The sequence below is a fragment of the Papio anubis genome, chromosome 14 (assembly GCF_008728515.1).
Source record: "Papio anubis isolate 15944 chromosome 14, Panubis1.0, whole genome shotgun sequence".
Taxonomy (NCBI): Eukaryota; Metazoa; Chordata; class Mammalia; order Primates; family Cercopithecidae; genus Papio; species Papio anubis.
In genome coordinates, this window is record NC_044989.1 from 44,324,329 (window position 1) to 44,340,802 (window position 16,474).

Here is a 16,474-nt window from a genome sequence, read left to right on the forward strand (position 1 = left end):
GTGAGCCAAGGTTGAGCCATTGTACTCTATTGCCTGGGCAACAAGAGTGAAACTCCATCTCAAACAAACAACAAACAAAAAACAAAACACTGTCCCTGAGCTCACAAATGGGTGTGGGGTTGGCCATGAGGCTGCGGGGTTGTGCAGTAAAACCAATGATAGAGATCTACTAAGAATCTTAGAGGTACTTAGAGAAGGAACATCTCATCCAGCCATTGGTGGGGAGAAGGTGGTGGTTAGGAAACGCTTCCTGGAAGACAGAACACCTGAGAGAATTCAAAAGGAGAGGAGATGCACGTGGGTGAGTAGCCTTGTTTTGGCCTTAGGTAGAACAGAATTTAGTTTCTTTCTGCTTTCTCTGATGAGGCAGAGATGGGCAAGATAGCAAGACGCTTGACTACAAGTCACAAACTGATAAACCCAAACCACATTGTCTTAGGGCGATTGCTCACTAGAATTTCTGCTTTCGGCCAGGCGCGGTGGCTCATGCCTGTCATCCCAGCACTTTGGGAGGCCAAGACAGGCGGATCACGAGGTCAGGAGATCAAGATAATCCTGGCCAACATGGTGAAACCCCGTCTCTACTAAAAATACAAAAAAAATTAGCAGGGCGTAGTGGCGGGTGCCTGTAGTCCCAGCTACTCGGGAGGCTGAGGCAGGAGAATGGCGTGAACCCTGGAGGCAGAGCTTGCAGTGAGCCGAGATCGTGCCACTGCACTACAGCCTGGGCGACTGAGCGAGACTCTGTCTAAAAAAAAAAAAAAAAAAATTCTGCTTTCAATTACTAAAAATAGTTTCTTCTAATTATTTTTTCTCACAGAGATGAAAACAGCTATTCCTCAGAGTCAGAGCTGGGGGTTATCTTCCTCAGTGATCAATTAGATCTTAGCCCCTTTGGATGGCTTCTAAATAAGTGTATGCTGTGGTAGCTACACCGCATATCTATGGGATGCTTGCAAGAATACGAAAATGAACTTTACTGGTTATGAGAGACTACATTGCTGAAGCTAACGGACTCTAAAGTACAATGGTTCAAACCCAGTAGAAGTTTATCACACATAAAGCAGGGTGAATATTCCAAGTCAGCAGCAACGGTTGTCCACATGGAAAATCATGACTGCAAGCTCCTCCATCTGAGATTCAGCTTTCCTAAGGTCTTGAAATTTCTTTGGTCCAGTTAAAGGAAGTGGGGTGGGGAAGGAAGGTGTGGACACTTTCCTAAAGGGCTACGCTAGGGACTGGTGCACCGTATTTCCCCTTGTATTTTATTGGCAAAAATTAATCACATGGCCACAGATGGCTGCAAGGACTGCTGGAAAAGTTAGTTCCAGGTTGGGCAACTGCTTCCAGTCATAACTCTATTGCCATGGACGAGGAAGATCTTGGTGAGCAGCTGTGGTCTTCCTCACAAAAACTGAGAGAAAGAAAATGGATAAAATGAATAGACACAGAAAATCTAAGTTAAGTCACCAATTAAAATGCCTCTCCGCTCCAGAATATTTTATTATTATTTGCTTGGTAATATCAATACCTGACCAGAAATACCCTTCTTAAAAGCTTCAGATAGAAGCCCATCCATAAATGAGCAACAACCAGGTGATTATATATTGTTCGATAGTTAAAACCCTGGTTCATTTTATTTAATTCGAGAATCTGATAGTAAGATAGGGTTTACAGCAGGAAGTCATGGGAAGCTGTCAGATTTTTCTAATTAGAGCAATTTAAAAACATAAACAAATATTTTTCAATGCCTTTTCTACACTAAATATTTTGGGGTAATAGTTTTAAAAAACACTGACATAAATATATATATTTATATACATACCCTCACAATTAAGACTGAAATACAAGTGGCATAACTCAGTGATATTACTGATTGCCAAAGGGGTTGTTCAGAAACAAATGTAGGTCAGAAGGCATGGTGAAAGGAAGATTTGTGCAAAGCCTTGAGCTATGCGTAGAATGTTGATAGGTATAATGGATGGTGATATAGATTGGATGTTTGTCCCCTTCAAATCTCATGTTGAGATGTGATCCCCAATATTGGAGGTGGGGCCTGGTGAGAGGTGATTGGATCACAGGGGCAGCTCCCTCATGAATGGTTTAGCACCATCCCCTTGGTGATAAGTGAGCTCTTACTCTGAGTTAACGAGATACCTCGTTGTTTAAAAAGTGTGTGGCACCACCCCCCTCAACTCTCTGTTGTCACCACTCTCACCATGTGAGACGTCACTTCCCCCCTTCACCTTCCGCCATGATCAGAATCTTCCTGAGATCCTCACCAGAAACCAAGCAGATGTTGGTGCCATGCTTATACAGCCTGCAGAATTGTGAGCCAATTAAACCTCTTTTATTAATTATCCAGTCTCAGTATTCCTTTATGGTAACACAAGAATGGCCTAACAGGGGTATGAAGTCTTTACATATATCAAAGTTTCAGAAGCAAATGAGAACAAAGCATATGCAGGGCAGAGGGGACATCATCATCATGAATGCGGAAATTGGTAACAGTGACTCATTATGATGGAGATTTTCCATGAATGAGATGAGGGTGGGAGAACAGAAGTTAACTTTCTATTTTCTAGGTGAAGATGAGGCAAAAAGTAGTATGTGTAGCTTAAAAACAGAATGATGACATTCCGTTACTGTCTTCATTGAAACATTTTGAAACATCAATTTAAATATGTTATATTTAATCATTTATTGAAAATGTTTGCTGGGCATGGTGGCTCATGCCTGTTATCCCAGCACTTTGGGAGGCCAAGGTGGGCAGATTACTTGAAGTCAGGCATTCGAGACCAGCCTGGCCACATGGTGTAATCGCGTCTCTACTAAAATAACAAAAACTAGCTAGGCAGGGTGACACGTGCCTTTAATCCCAGCTACGCGGGAGGCTGAGGCAGGAGAACAGCTTGAACTCGGGAGGCGGAGGTTGCAGTGAGCTGAGATTGCACCACTGCAGTCCAGCCTGGGCAACAGAGTGAGACTCCATCTCAAAAAAGAAAAAAAAAAAAAAGAAAAGAAAAGAAGAAAAAAAAGATTTTACTTAAATAAGTTTCTTTAGCCTGGGGTAGATTTCAGGTTTGAAGCACCTGAAACAACTTTCAGATGAAAAATAAAATTCTGGCTGGGCACGGTGGCTCACGCCTGTAATCCCAGCATTTTGGGAGGCCGAGGAGGGCGGATCATGAGGCCAGGAGTTCAAGACCAGCCTGACCAACATGATGAAACCCTGTCTCTACTAAAAATACAAAAATCAGTCAGGTGTGGAGGTGCGTGCCTATAATCCCAGCTACTTGGGAGATTGGGGCAGGAGAATTGCTTGAACCTGGGATGTGGAGGTTGCAGTGAATGACGATTGCACCACTGCAGTCCAGCAGTCCAGCCTGGGCGACAGAGGGAGACTCCATCTCAAAAAAAAAAAAAAAAAAAAAAAGAAGATTCCATTTAGTATAACTGTGACTGATGTGATGTACTTAGTAAAAGGCCAATAAATAATTGTTATTTAATTGATAAACATTGACAAGCACCTTAAGATAGATTCATAGAATCTATGTAGTAGGCAGAATTTTAAAGGTAGCCACTAAGATTCCTATGCCCTGCCTCTTCAACCAAGCACAAATCTAGGCAATGCTATGAAGCAATTTTGCAGGTAAAATTACAGTCCCAAGTTAGCTGACTTTAAGATATGGAAGCAGGGAGTTATCTCTGGCTGAGAGCAAAAGATGATGTCAGAGAGATCGATAAGGCATGAAAAGAACTTATTGGACTATCCCTGACTTTGAAGATAGAGCAGACCACATGAAAAAGAATGTGGATGGCCTTTAGAAGCAGCAAGTGGCCTCTGAGTGACAGCCACCAAGGAAACAAGACCTCAGTTGCAAGGAACTAGATGCTACCAACAACCTGAATGGAGTTGGAAGATTCTTTCTGAAAGCTTTCACATAAGAGCGCAGTCTGGCCAACACTTTGATTTCAGCCTTGTGAGACTCTGAGCAGAGAGCCCAGCTGAGCCCCTCCAGACTTCTGACCCACAGAACTATGAGCTAATAAATAAATGTTGCTTTGAGCAGCTAAGCATGTGGCAATTTGTTACATAGCAATAGAAAACTAATACACATAGATATCTGAATGAGATTCAAGCAGATGGCCGGATGTGGTGGCTCACACCTATAATCTCAGCACTTTGGAAGTTCAAGGCAGGGGCATCACTTGATTGAGGCCAGAAGTTCAAGACCAGCCTGGCCAACATGGTGAAACCCTATCTCTACTAAAAATACAAAAATTAGCCAGGCGTGGTGATGGGCGCTTGTAATCCCAGCTACTGGGGAGCCTGAGGAAAGAAAATCACTTGAACCCAAGAGGCAGAGGCTACAGTGAGCTGAGATTGTGCCATTGCACTCCAGCCTGGGCGACAGAGAGAGACTCTGTCTCAAAAAACAAACAACAACAACAACAAAAAACAAATTTAAGCAGAGTGTGGTGGCTCACGCCTGTTATCCCAGCACTTTGGGAAGCTGAGGTGGGCTGATCACTTGAGACCAGCATGGGCAACATGGTGAAACTCCATTCTCTACAAAAAATACAAAAATTAACCAGGCCTGGTGGCACATGCCTGTAATCTCAGCTGCTCAGGAGGCTGAGGTGAGAGAATCGCTTGAGTCTGGTAGGTGAAGGTTACAGTGAGCCAAGATCACGCCACTGCACTCCAGCCTAGGTGACAGAGCCAGACCTTGTTAAAAAAAAGAAAAAAATATATATATATATGTATATATGTGTGTGTGTGTGTGTGTGTATGTGTGTGTATATATATATGTGCAGAGATTGTACAATTCAAGACCCAGTTTTAATCTTCCGTGAAATCCTTCCTGATCACCCCAGAGCGATCCATTTCTCCCCTCCACTTTTATAGGACTTAGCTGTTTATCATTCTGGAATCAGATATCACATATTACCTGGTACTTTGTGTACCTAACTTGTTTTATCCCCCCAGACGATGAGCTCCTTGATGGCGAGAATCAAGTCTTTGCAATTTGTGCTTCTAAGAGTTTAAGATTATAGGAGGAGGTGGTATGCAAGCCAGATTTTCAAGAATTTTCTATCAAAGAACACAAATGAAATGTTCTTGAGGATGAGCAAATGGCTATTGATTTCTCTCAATAAATAAGAACCTGAGACAATATTCAGTTGCTAAGATAAATGTTAAAGATCTGTGAGTGCTAGCCTGACCAGGGTGCTATTGCTACATAATGGGCAAACCAGAATGACTGGTTTGACTCATAAAGATATAATTGAGACCCTCTTCCAGTTATGAGTCTGTTTTATTCTTAGTGCCAGTTATTACTCCATAACCATGGTTTCACCCTGTTCCTGTTTGCTGCTGAAGCTGTGATCATGGCAGGGTGTTAAAGCCTGGCTTACAAATTCCAATGTTTTTTTCTTAGGTAATCACCTGAAAACAGTCCTACCAGCCTCTAGATGCAATATCATTTATTTCCAAGAAGCTCCTTATTTCACATCTATTTAATGCACATCTATTATAAGTGGATTTCATCCATGTACTTTTTATGCATGAGCCACTAATGCAAATAATTTTAATTTTTTTAATGTCCTCATGTTATAAACTGGTAGAGTGATTCTGTAAAGGATTGGCAATGCGGCCAGGCGCCGTGGGTCACGCCTGTAATCCCAGCACTCTGGGAGGCCGAGGCGGGCGATCACGAGGTCAGGAGATGGAGACCATCCTGGCTAACACAGTGAAACCCCTTCTCTAATAAAAACTACAAAAAATTAGCCTGGCATAGTGGCGGGCGCCTGTAGTCCCAGCTACTCGGGAGGCTGAGGCAGGAGAATGGCGTGAACTCGGGAGGCGGAGCTTGCAATGAGCCGAGATCGCGCCACTGCACTCCAGCCTGGGCGACAGAGCGAGACTCCATCTCAGAAAAAAAAAAAAAAAAGATTGGCAATACACTCACATAGTACTGCAAGGAGTGTGAGGGCCTGCTTGGAACAGATAATTCATTTCTTCTTCCTTCCCCCATGGGTAGCAAAGGAAGAATTAGCCCTTTTGAGGCACACTGCAGTGATAAAGGGAGTGAGGGAGTGATCAGATAATCCCTGAAACAGATTTTGCTTGGAACCAGTGGGGGTGTGTGTGTGTTTTTTGTCTTTTTTTTTTTGGAGACAGGGTCTCACTCTGTCACCCAGGCTGGAGTGCAGTGGTGCAATCTCAGCTCACTGCAACCTCCAGCTCCTGGGTTCAAGCGATTCTCCTGCCTCAGCCTCCCAAGTAGCTGGAATTACAGGTGTGTGCCACCACACCCAGCTAATGTTTGTATTTGTAGTAGAGATGGGATTTCGCCATGTTGGCCAGGCTGGTCTAGAACTCCTGACCTCAGGTGATCTGCCTGCCTCAGCCTCCCAAAGTGCTGGGATTACAGGTGTGAGCCACTGCACCTGGCCAAGGACCAGTGTTTAACCTGAAGTTAGAATGCCTGGCCAGGCGCGGTGGCTCATGCTTGTAATCCTAGCACTGTGGGAGGCCCAGGCGGGCAGATCACCTGAGGCAGGAGTTTGAGACCAGCCTGGCTAACATGGTGAAACCCCGTCTCTACTAATATACAAAAATTAGCTGGGAATGGTAGGGTGTGCCTGTAATCGCAGCTACCCGGGAGGCTGAGGCAAGAGAAACACTGGAACCCGGGAGGTGGAGGCTCCAGTGAGCCGAGACCGTGCCACTGCACTCCCGCTGGAGTGAGACTCCATCTCAAAAAAAAAAAAAAAAAAAAAAGCCTGATTTTAGGAAACTGTCATGGCATTCAATGGTGACTGGACCCGGTAAGTTTAGGAACAAAATCAAATGTGGTTTTCTTTTTCTTTTTTCGGTTAAAAAAATATTTTAAAATTTGCCAGCAATATTTTTGCTGGATCCTCAGCCTCAAGTGTTCTACTTTTAGACTAATCTATTCACCCCTTTTCCTATTTTGCAGTAATTCAGAAAGTATCTTAAAGCCCTACTCAGTCCCTTCCACCACTGCCATATTCAAGTACGTATTGAACAAATCCAGGATATTCTACCTCCAAAATATCTTTCTTTCTTTTTTATTTTTATTTTATTATTATTTTTTTGAGATGGAGTTTCACTCTTGTTGCCCAGGCTGGAGTGCGATGGCACAATCTTGGCTCACCACAGCCTCCATCTCCACCTCCCGTGTTTAAGCGATTCTCCTGCCTCTACCTCCCGAGTAGCTGGGATTACAGGCACACACCACCACGCCCAGCTAATTTTGTATTTTTAGTAGATACAGGGTTTCTCCATGTTAGTCAGGCTGGTCTCAAACTCCCCACCTTAGGTGGTCCACCCGCCTCGGCCTCCCAAAGTGTTGGGATTACAGGTGTAAGCCACCGCACCCAGCCTCTCAAAATATCTTTCAAAATCATTCTCATGTCTCCATCTTCATCCCCCTCCCTTAGTTAAGGTCTCCTGTCTCCTGGCCTTTCTTCCCTGCAAACTTGAGCTGAAATGATTTTTCTAAAACATCAACCTAGTCATACCTCTCACTGTTTACTTAAAATCCTCCATATCATTTCCATCAGGGTATACTTTAAACTCATAAGCTAGACAGACCATGTCTTTGCCTGCTTCGCCAGCCTTATCTCCTGTCTTCTCCCGCTTCTTTTGCTTCAGTATTTCTCAAAGTATAGCTTTGGACCATCCCCAAAAGAATGGCCACTTATTAAAATTACAGCAGTGGCTCATGCCTGTACTCCCAGCACTTTGGGAGGCCGAGGCCAGTGGATCTCTTGAGCTCAGGAGTTCAAGACCAACCTGAGCAACATAATGAGACTTCACCTTTACAAAAAAATTAAAAAATTAGTCAGGTGGGTGGCATGCACCTGTGGTCTAGCTACTCAGGAGGCTGAGGCAGAAGATCATTTAAGCCCAGCAGGTCAAGACTGGAGTGAGCCGTGATTGCACCATCATACTCCAGCCTGGGTGACAGAGGAAGGCCCTGTCTCCAAAAACATTAAGTAGCCAGGAGCGGTGGCTCATGCCTGTAATCCCACCACTTTGGGAGGCCGAGGCAGGCAGATCACACAGTCAGGAGATTGAGACCATCCTCACTAACACTGTGAAACCCCTTCTCTACTAATAAATACAAAAAAAGAAAATTAGCCAGGCGTAGTGGCTGGCACCTGTAGTCCCAGCTACTCGGGAGGCTGAGTCAGGAAAATGGTGTGAACCCGGGCGGCAGAGCTGGCAGTGAGCTGAGATCGCACCACTGCACTCCAGCCTGGGCAACAGAGCGAGAGTCTGTCTCAAAAAAAAAAGAGAGAGAGAAAAAAAACGAAAACGTTAAGTAAATACATAAAATTACAGATCACTGGGCCCTGTCTGAGGCCTGTAGAATCTGAAACCATGAAAGTAGGATCCAGAAATCTTTCTGGTTAACAAGAATCACCTCTGAATTGATTCTTAGCAACATGAAAACAGAATAGCTGCTAGTAGCTACTTCTTCAGTGCTTCACATTCTGTCTTCCTCTTGCCTTTGATGGGACTGAAAATATGCCTCCTCAAAATATGGCACCTTGTCATTTAACCAAACAGCAGAAGCAGGCCATAGAAACTAGAAAGAATTCCCTCTGCCCCTTCTTGCCTGATGTGGGCCATAAAACCCAGCTGACCTTCCCTGAAAATAGGTCATAAAACCTCATTCCAGATATTCTGTAGTAGGCCCATCCCTATACCCAGAAGAGAAGACTATCCTTACTCTGGAAGACACACAGAGATGCCAAGAAGACTCTGAGCAAACAGGCCTCGCTTACCTCCCCACAGTGCATTGCCATTGGCTCATACCTTCTGTCCTCTGATCATATTTCTGTACCACTGTCCATAAAAATACAATTTTTCCTGTTTCTTTGGGTCTTCATTTCTGAAGGCTTCTGTGTCACATAAGTTTATATTAAATAAATGTGTGTGCTTTTCTCTTGTTAATCTGTCTTGTTATAGGGGCCTCAGCCATGAATTTTGTGATAGGTGAGGAAAAGCTATCACTGGTCTCCAATACCTTTCTTTGCCTGGCTGACTTTGGACTGTGATTCTAGAATAGTCTGAATCCTCCCTAAGAGTCACCTCGGGAGGCCGGGCACAATGGCTCATGCCTGTAATCCCAGCACTTTGGGAGGCTGAGGCAGGCGGATCACCCAAGGTCGGGATTTCGAGACCAGCCTGACCAACGTGGAGAAACCCCATCTCTACCAAAAATACAAAAAATTAGCTGGATGTGAAGGCGCATGCCTGTAATCCCATCTACTCAGGAGGCTGAGGCAGGATAATCGCTTGAACTCGGGAGGTAGAGGTTGTGGTGAGCCGAGATCGTGCCATTACATTCCAGCCTGGGCAACAAGAGTGTAACTCCGTCTCAAAAAAAAACAAAGAAACAAAACAAAAAGAGTCACCTCGGGAAGCCTTCCCTGACTCTGCTAGGCTGTCTAAGGAACTAGCTTCTGTATTACCCTTATCACAGAGTATTGCTATTTGTTATTGTTGGTGATGATTCTTTTACCACCAGATGAGATGCTTATAAGTGGGGACTGTTTCTTTCCTCTCTGTCCAGAGTTCTGTGGATGTTGTGGTTCCTAGTAAGTATTTGTAAATGTGTGAATAAATAAGTGTACAATTTTCAGATCTTAGTATCTTCAGTATCTTCACATACTTTGATACAAGAGGAAAAAAATTAAGAGTTTCTTAAACTCAGGGAATTTTGCTTTTTTCTAGTAGACAGTCATTGATTGTAACTCATAGCATCAATAATTCCAATAGTGATCACTGGTAGATTATACTTTTGTAGATAAAAATACCTGTTTCTCTGAATTTTTCATTTTTTCCTGGGATGCCCTGAGCTCTGATGTACTGTGCTATAGGAAAGACAGATGGATCTGGGAGTTAGACAGTCCTGGATTTCAGTCTCAGCTCTGCCAAGCACTAGCTGTGTGACTTTTAGCAAGTTAAATTTCTCTGAGTCTGTTTCCTCATTATGTGAGTCAGAGAAGCCTTTCTACACATGCACAGAAGGAATGATAATATGCAGTCATAGAGGGAAAATAGTATGGAACAAAATGCAGTGTGTGAGACAATAGCAGGTAGTGAAAAAAAAATCATTCTCTTTTCTTTACAGTAAAAAAGGAAATTAAATTGTTACTGTTGTTTGTTAAGTGTTTTGTTAGATATTGGAGATGGAAGAGTAATGGGAAAAAATCGAAAGATTATATACTTTCTAATTCAAGAGATAGTATTTTGAAAGAGCTTATAAGGTATTGAGCATTATAAACAAATTAATAAACCAATTTTATTAATTTTTATACACAAAAAAGTCTCAGCTACAAGGAGACTGGCAGTTGTCCTCTAGAATCCTTTCTCTCCTTCTTCTACAGTCGTGGCATCCCTAACTTTATTTTATTTTATTTATTTATTATTTTTTTTGAGATGGAGTCTTGCTCTGTCGCCCAGGCTGGAGTGCAGTAGCCGGATCTCAGCTCACTGCAAGCTCCGCCTCCCGGGTTCCTGCCATTCTCCTGCCTCAGCCTCCCGAGTAGCTGGGACTACAGGCGCCTGCCACCGCGCCCGGCTAATTTTTTGTGTTTTTAGTAGAGACGGGGTTTCACTGTGGTCTCGATCCCCTGACCTTGTGATCCGCCTGCCTCGGCCTCCCAAAGTGCTGGGATTACAGGCGTGAGCCACCGCCCCGGCATGGAATCCCTAACTTTAAGCCAAGTACATGGCCACCTGGAATAAAAAGGTTACAGTTATAGGTGACCATATGTCTTACTTTTGGCTAAAGCAGTATGAATATAATGTAAGGAAATTCCAGGAAGCATCCTTAGAGAGCAGAATGCTGTTCTTCCATTTTCTTATTTATTTATTTATTTATTTATTTATTTATTTATTTATTTATGACTGAGTCTCACTCTGTCACCCAGGCTGGAGTGCAGTGGCTCAATCTCAGCTCACTGCAACCTCTGCCTCCTGGTTCAAGCGATTCTCCTGCTTCAGCCTCCCGAGTAGCTGGGATTACAGGCACACGCCACCATGCCCAGCTCATTTTTGTATTTTTAGTGGACACAGGGTTTCACCATGTTGTCCAGGCTTGTCACGAACTCCTGACCTCAAGTGAGCCGCCTGCCTCAGCCTCCCAAAGTGCTGGGATTACAGGTGTGAGCCACCTCTCCCGGCCCCATTTTCTTCTTTTTGTTGATAGATGATGGACTTGATAATTAGAGTAAGAAAACTCATTGGGGCCGTAATGTAGAAGCTATGTGTTGAGGATTGAGAAGCAGCAAAACTCAAGGAGCTTGGTTCCTGATGGTCTCATGACACCATCATATTAGACATATATTGCCTATTTTTATTTGAGAGACAAATAAACCACTGTTTGGGGGCTTTCCATCACTCATAGCTGAAGTTAATCCTAATACAAACTAACAGGTATGTACAAAACTTCAAGCTGCCTTTCCAGTCTGGTCTCAAACTCCTGGCCTCAAGCAGTCCTCCCACCTTGGCCTTCCAGAGCATTGAGATTACAGGCATGAGCCACTGTGCCTGGCCCTTTTTTTTTAGTTTTTAATGCAGAAAAGCTTATGTCATAATGATGAGTTAAAACAATGCAGGAGACGGCCGGGCGCGGTGGCTCAAGCCTGTAATCCCAGCACTTTGGGAGGCCGAGACGGGCGGATCACGAGGTCAGGAGATCGAGACCATCCTGGGGTGAAACCCCGTCTCTACTAAAAAAAAAAATACAAAAAACTAGCCGGGCAAGGTGGCGGGCGCCTGTAGTCCCAGCTACTCGGGAGGCTGAGGCAGGAGAATGGCGTAAACCCGGGAGGCGGAGCTTGCAGTGAGCTGAGATCCGGCCACTGCACTCCAGCCTGGGCGACAGAGCGAGACTCCGTCTCAAAAAAAAAAAAAAAAAAAAACAATGCAGGAGACAACATTGTGTGTGCAAAAATACATAGAAGACATATAGGAAGGAAATATACCAAAGTATTAATTTGTTGGCTTAAGATAATAGAAAAATGGGTAGTTTTTTTTTCTAGTTTCATATTTTTCTACTCCCCCCAGTTTTTAATTAAAAATTATATTTTCCATTTTTTTAGTGGATATACATTTCAGCTCAATTAGTAGTAGTCATTGTATACATCTCAGTGCTTTTGTTATCTTGTAGTTCTAAAAACTTGACGTCATTTCCTATATCTGGAGTTGATCACAGCAAAGTGGTTGAGAGCATGACTCTTGAGTCAGCCAGTCTTGGGTTCAGTATTGCATTCTCGCTGTTTGACCTCTGGCATGTTACTTATCTGGGTTGGGCGGTGGCTCATGCTTGTAATCTCAGCACTTTGGGAGGCTGAAGCGGGTGGATTGCTTGAGGCCAGGAGTTCGATACTAGCCTGGCCGAATGGTGAAACCCCATCTCTACTAAAAATACAAAAGTAAGTCAGGTGTGATGGCGGGCACCTGTAATACCAGCTACTCAGGAGGCTTAGGCAGGAGAATTGCTTGAACCTGGGAAGCAGAGGTTGCATTGAGCTGAGATTGCACAACTGCACTCCAGCCTGGGCAACAGAGTGAGACTCTGTCTCCAAAAAAAAAAAAAAAAGAACTCAGGCAAGTCACTTATCTGAACCCCAGTTTCTTTAATCTGTAAACTAGGCATAATAATTTTACCTATTTCATAAGATTATGGCCTGAATTAAATAAGGTAATGGGTATAAAAACTGCTTAGCACCATGTGCATAGTAAGCAGTCAATACATCCTGCATAATATAGTTGTTATATCTATTTCTATGTGTCAGTAGAGTCTACTTACTGGCATTTTCACCAGCCACATAAAGTCAGTATTTTATAGCTTGCTTAGCTGTGTCCTTACTACTAGAAATGGATGTTGTTTTCAATTTTTCATTAGTAGATGAAATAGACTTAAATTATTCAAGAGAAGAAGCTTTCCCTAGCCAGAGAGTTATGGGTGAAAGCTAAGGTGACTATCTATGATCTGCTAATAAGAAAACTGCAGCATTTAAAATCAGGACTGTTTCAGAAATCCTGGAACATTATTACTAATAACAATTTAGCAAGTGGTTAAAAAACAAATGGCATGGTGTTCCAATAAATATGTATTAATTTGTTTTACATAAAAAATTGTTTCAGTGAGAGCAAAAAAAGCCTTATTTTCAGAGAAGTAAGATAATAGGCTAAAGAAGGGTGTGTGCGTGTGTGTGTGTGTATGTATGTGTGCGTGTGTGTGTGTGTGTGTGTGGGTAGTGGGAGAGGTGGGGTGATTATTGAGGAAGGATCTCGAGGGGTAGTCTGAAGAGTTTGAATTAGATACAAAAAGAGTTCTGAGCCAAGTATGGTGGCTCACGCCTATAATCCCAGGATTTTACGGGGTCAGGGCAGGAAGACTGCTTAAGGCTAGGAGTTTGAGACCAGCCTGGGCGACATAATGAGACTGAGTCTCTAACAACAATAACAACAGAAGTGTTCTGAAATAAATATGAATTCAACTAGTAAGTTTTTCAGTTTTTTCTAATGTTCTCCCTCAGGGTGGTCAAGGGTTTATTTTTATTAGAAATTATATTGTAACAGAAGTATAAAGTAATACATGCCCAATTATAAAAGAAAAATCATAAAAGAAACATCAGAAGGGTTAAAAGTAAAACAAGGAAAGAAATCAGCATGTATTCTTTTGAAACAATAAAAATAATTCCCATTCATTTTAAATTAAATGTTAATAAAGTCTTGCTTTCCATAAAGGGATAAATAGATCTGTTACTATTTTTATTAAGAGACAATCTGGATGATTGGAGAGCTATACTTATTTAACCAGATCCTAAGATAAACTAGTAGTTGTTCACCCAGTATTTCATGTTTCCCAATACTTCCCAGCCTCCTTATCAGTTTAGGGCCATGTCACTAGTCCTTCCCGGTAGACTGTGAGCAGAAGTGATTATGTTTGGGCCACTACACTTAAGCCTGGGCAACACAGCAAGACACCATCTCTTTAAAAAAAAGATATAAAAGACTTTTATTCACTATGAATACTTTATCATATATATAATGAATTTCCTCCATTTTATAGAGTACAGAGAAAATTTATTGAGAACTTAATTCAGTGCCAAGCCTGTTAAAAATATACCATTCTAATATAGTACATTAAACTCTAAGTGAATTATATGTATTAACATTAACTCATTATAGCCTTAAAATAACCCTACAAAGTGGATGCTATTATTATCTGTTTTACAGATGAGGACAGTAGGCACAGATGGGTTAAAGACTTGGCCAAGAGTACACAGATGGTGAATGGTGAAGCCAGAATTTGAACCTAGGCAGTCTTTCTGGAGCTGCATGTACATACAGCCTTTGCTAATTCCAAGCAACGTTTTGAATCTATGAATTTTCTGGTTAGATTTTGTGATTTGCGTTTTTTCCCCTATGTCTTGCATGCAGTGCTTAAGTCACGTTTCCTCTTTGATGCCTTTGAAAAGTGACTCTTTGGTTTGGAAACCAGTTAAAATTCTTGCCCTAAGAAATGATATATTTCAAAACATGAGTAAACATAGTATGAGCTGAGGATCAGTGCTTTAATTGCAACCAATTCAATTCAGCAAAGTATTTGTTGAGTAACTACTATGTGCCAAGCTCTGTATTGTGTACTGCGGGTACAATAGAGATGCTATCCTTGCCTTATAGGACCAAACCACCATTACTGAGGGGTTTATGGTATTTTCCTCAGGTGTGTTACTGAGGAAAAAAAAAATCAGGACCATGGTGTTTTCTATCTATACTAAGCTACTAAGGAGGAACTTAGAAATTAAAACTGAGAATTTAACAATGTTTATTTACTCATTTAAAATACTAATAAAGCAGCCAGGTGCAGTGGCTCACACCTGTAATCCCAGTGCTTTGGGAGGCCAAGGAGGGTGGATCACCTGAGGTCAGGAGTTTGAGACCAGCCTGGCCAACATGGTGAAACCCTGTCTCCACTAAAAATACAAAAATTATCTGGGCGTGGTTGTGCATGCCTCTCGTCCTGGCTACTTGGGAGACTGAGACAGGAGAATCACTTGAACTCAGGAGGCAGAGGTTGCAGTCAGCCGAGATCATGCCACTGCACTACAGCCTAAATGACAAAATGAGACTCCATCTCAAAAAAAAAAAAATCAACTTACCTATTATGCTTTGGAATAAGTATTTCACCACTGCATGACTGTATAATATCACACATTGTTCACTCAGAAAATATTGGTTTATTGAGTTATACAGATCTTCCCAATGTTGACACATCTCACTATACAAAACCCAGAAAAAATCATATTCATTAATATCACCACCAATCTCATTGGAAAGGTCTTTAAATACTGTGAAGCTGTCAAGTTCACAGTAGCAAACACAAGTTTTCTAAAATTCAGATTTTTTACTTGAAAGCTCCAATTCCATCACTGGTAAATTTGGAAATACTGTCAATTGTTTTCCTTGAAGTGACAGGCCCACTTTGTTCATTTTTGAAAAATATCTGCCAAATACCCAAGCATGAATAACTGTAATTTGTCCATCCGTCATGGTTTTAAATCAAAATGGTGTTCCATTAAAAAACAGTTAGTTCACCTTGCGCCTCTAACCACAGGTGCTTTTCCTCAAGATATGTCCCTAGTTCAGTATGCAGCATGAGGGCTTGATGTGTGCTTCCCATTTTGTCACCCAACACATTAAAAAGACATGTATTTTAGGACCAAGGTTTAATAAAATCGAGAATTTTACTGCTTCCCCAAGTACTTTTTTTTTTTTTTTTAGAGACGGAGCCTCGGTCTGTTACCCAGGCTGGAGTACAGTGGTGAGATCTCAGCTCACTGCAACCTCCGCCTCCCAGGTTGAAGTCATTCTCCTGCTTCAGCCTCCTGAGTAGCTGGGATTACAGGCGCCCACCACTATGCACGGCTAATTTTTGTAATTTTAGTAGAGACGGGATTTCGCCGTGTCGGCCAGGCTCCTCTCAAACTCCTGACCTCAGGTGATCCACCCGCCTCGGCCTCCCAAAGTGCTGGGGTTACTGGCATGAGCCATAGTGCTCAGCCCCCCAAGTACATTCTTAAGTAAAATTTGTATTTTAAATTTAATTAATTGTATTTATTTGCTACTAGTGCTTGGCAATAAACAATGTAATGACTGTTATTACAGTTTGGGACAACTGCCTTCATTGGTGCTAAGGCACCAGCAGTTTTACCCACCATTGGTTTGGTACCATCAATGTTAATATCAACACAATGAAAAAGGCAAATAATGTTTTAGTATAAAGAATAGTTTTGACTTCATGGATTTCCTGAATGTGTTTTGGTGGCCTCGAGGGGGATGCATACCATATTTTTAGAACTGTCATGCTAGAAAATAATTGTATTTCCTCACAAAGACTTTAATATCTGA

The 16,474-nt window shown here is 42.3% G+C and overlaps 1 long non-coding RNA gene across 1 annotated transcript; it reads left to right on the forward strand.

Moving 5' to 3' along the window:
* LOC108581617 lies at window positions 1–1,494 on the forward strand. Its single transcript, XR_001894067.3, has 2 exons — window positions 1–301; window positions 821–1,494. It is a non-coding gene; the product is annotated as an uncharacterized LOC108581617 (long non-coding RNA).
* Window positions 1,495–16,474: the final 14,980 nt, after the last annotated feature.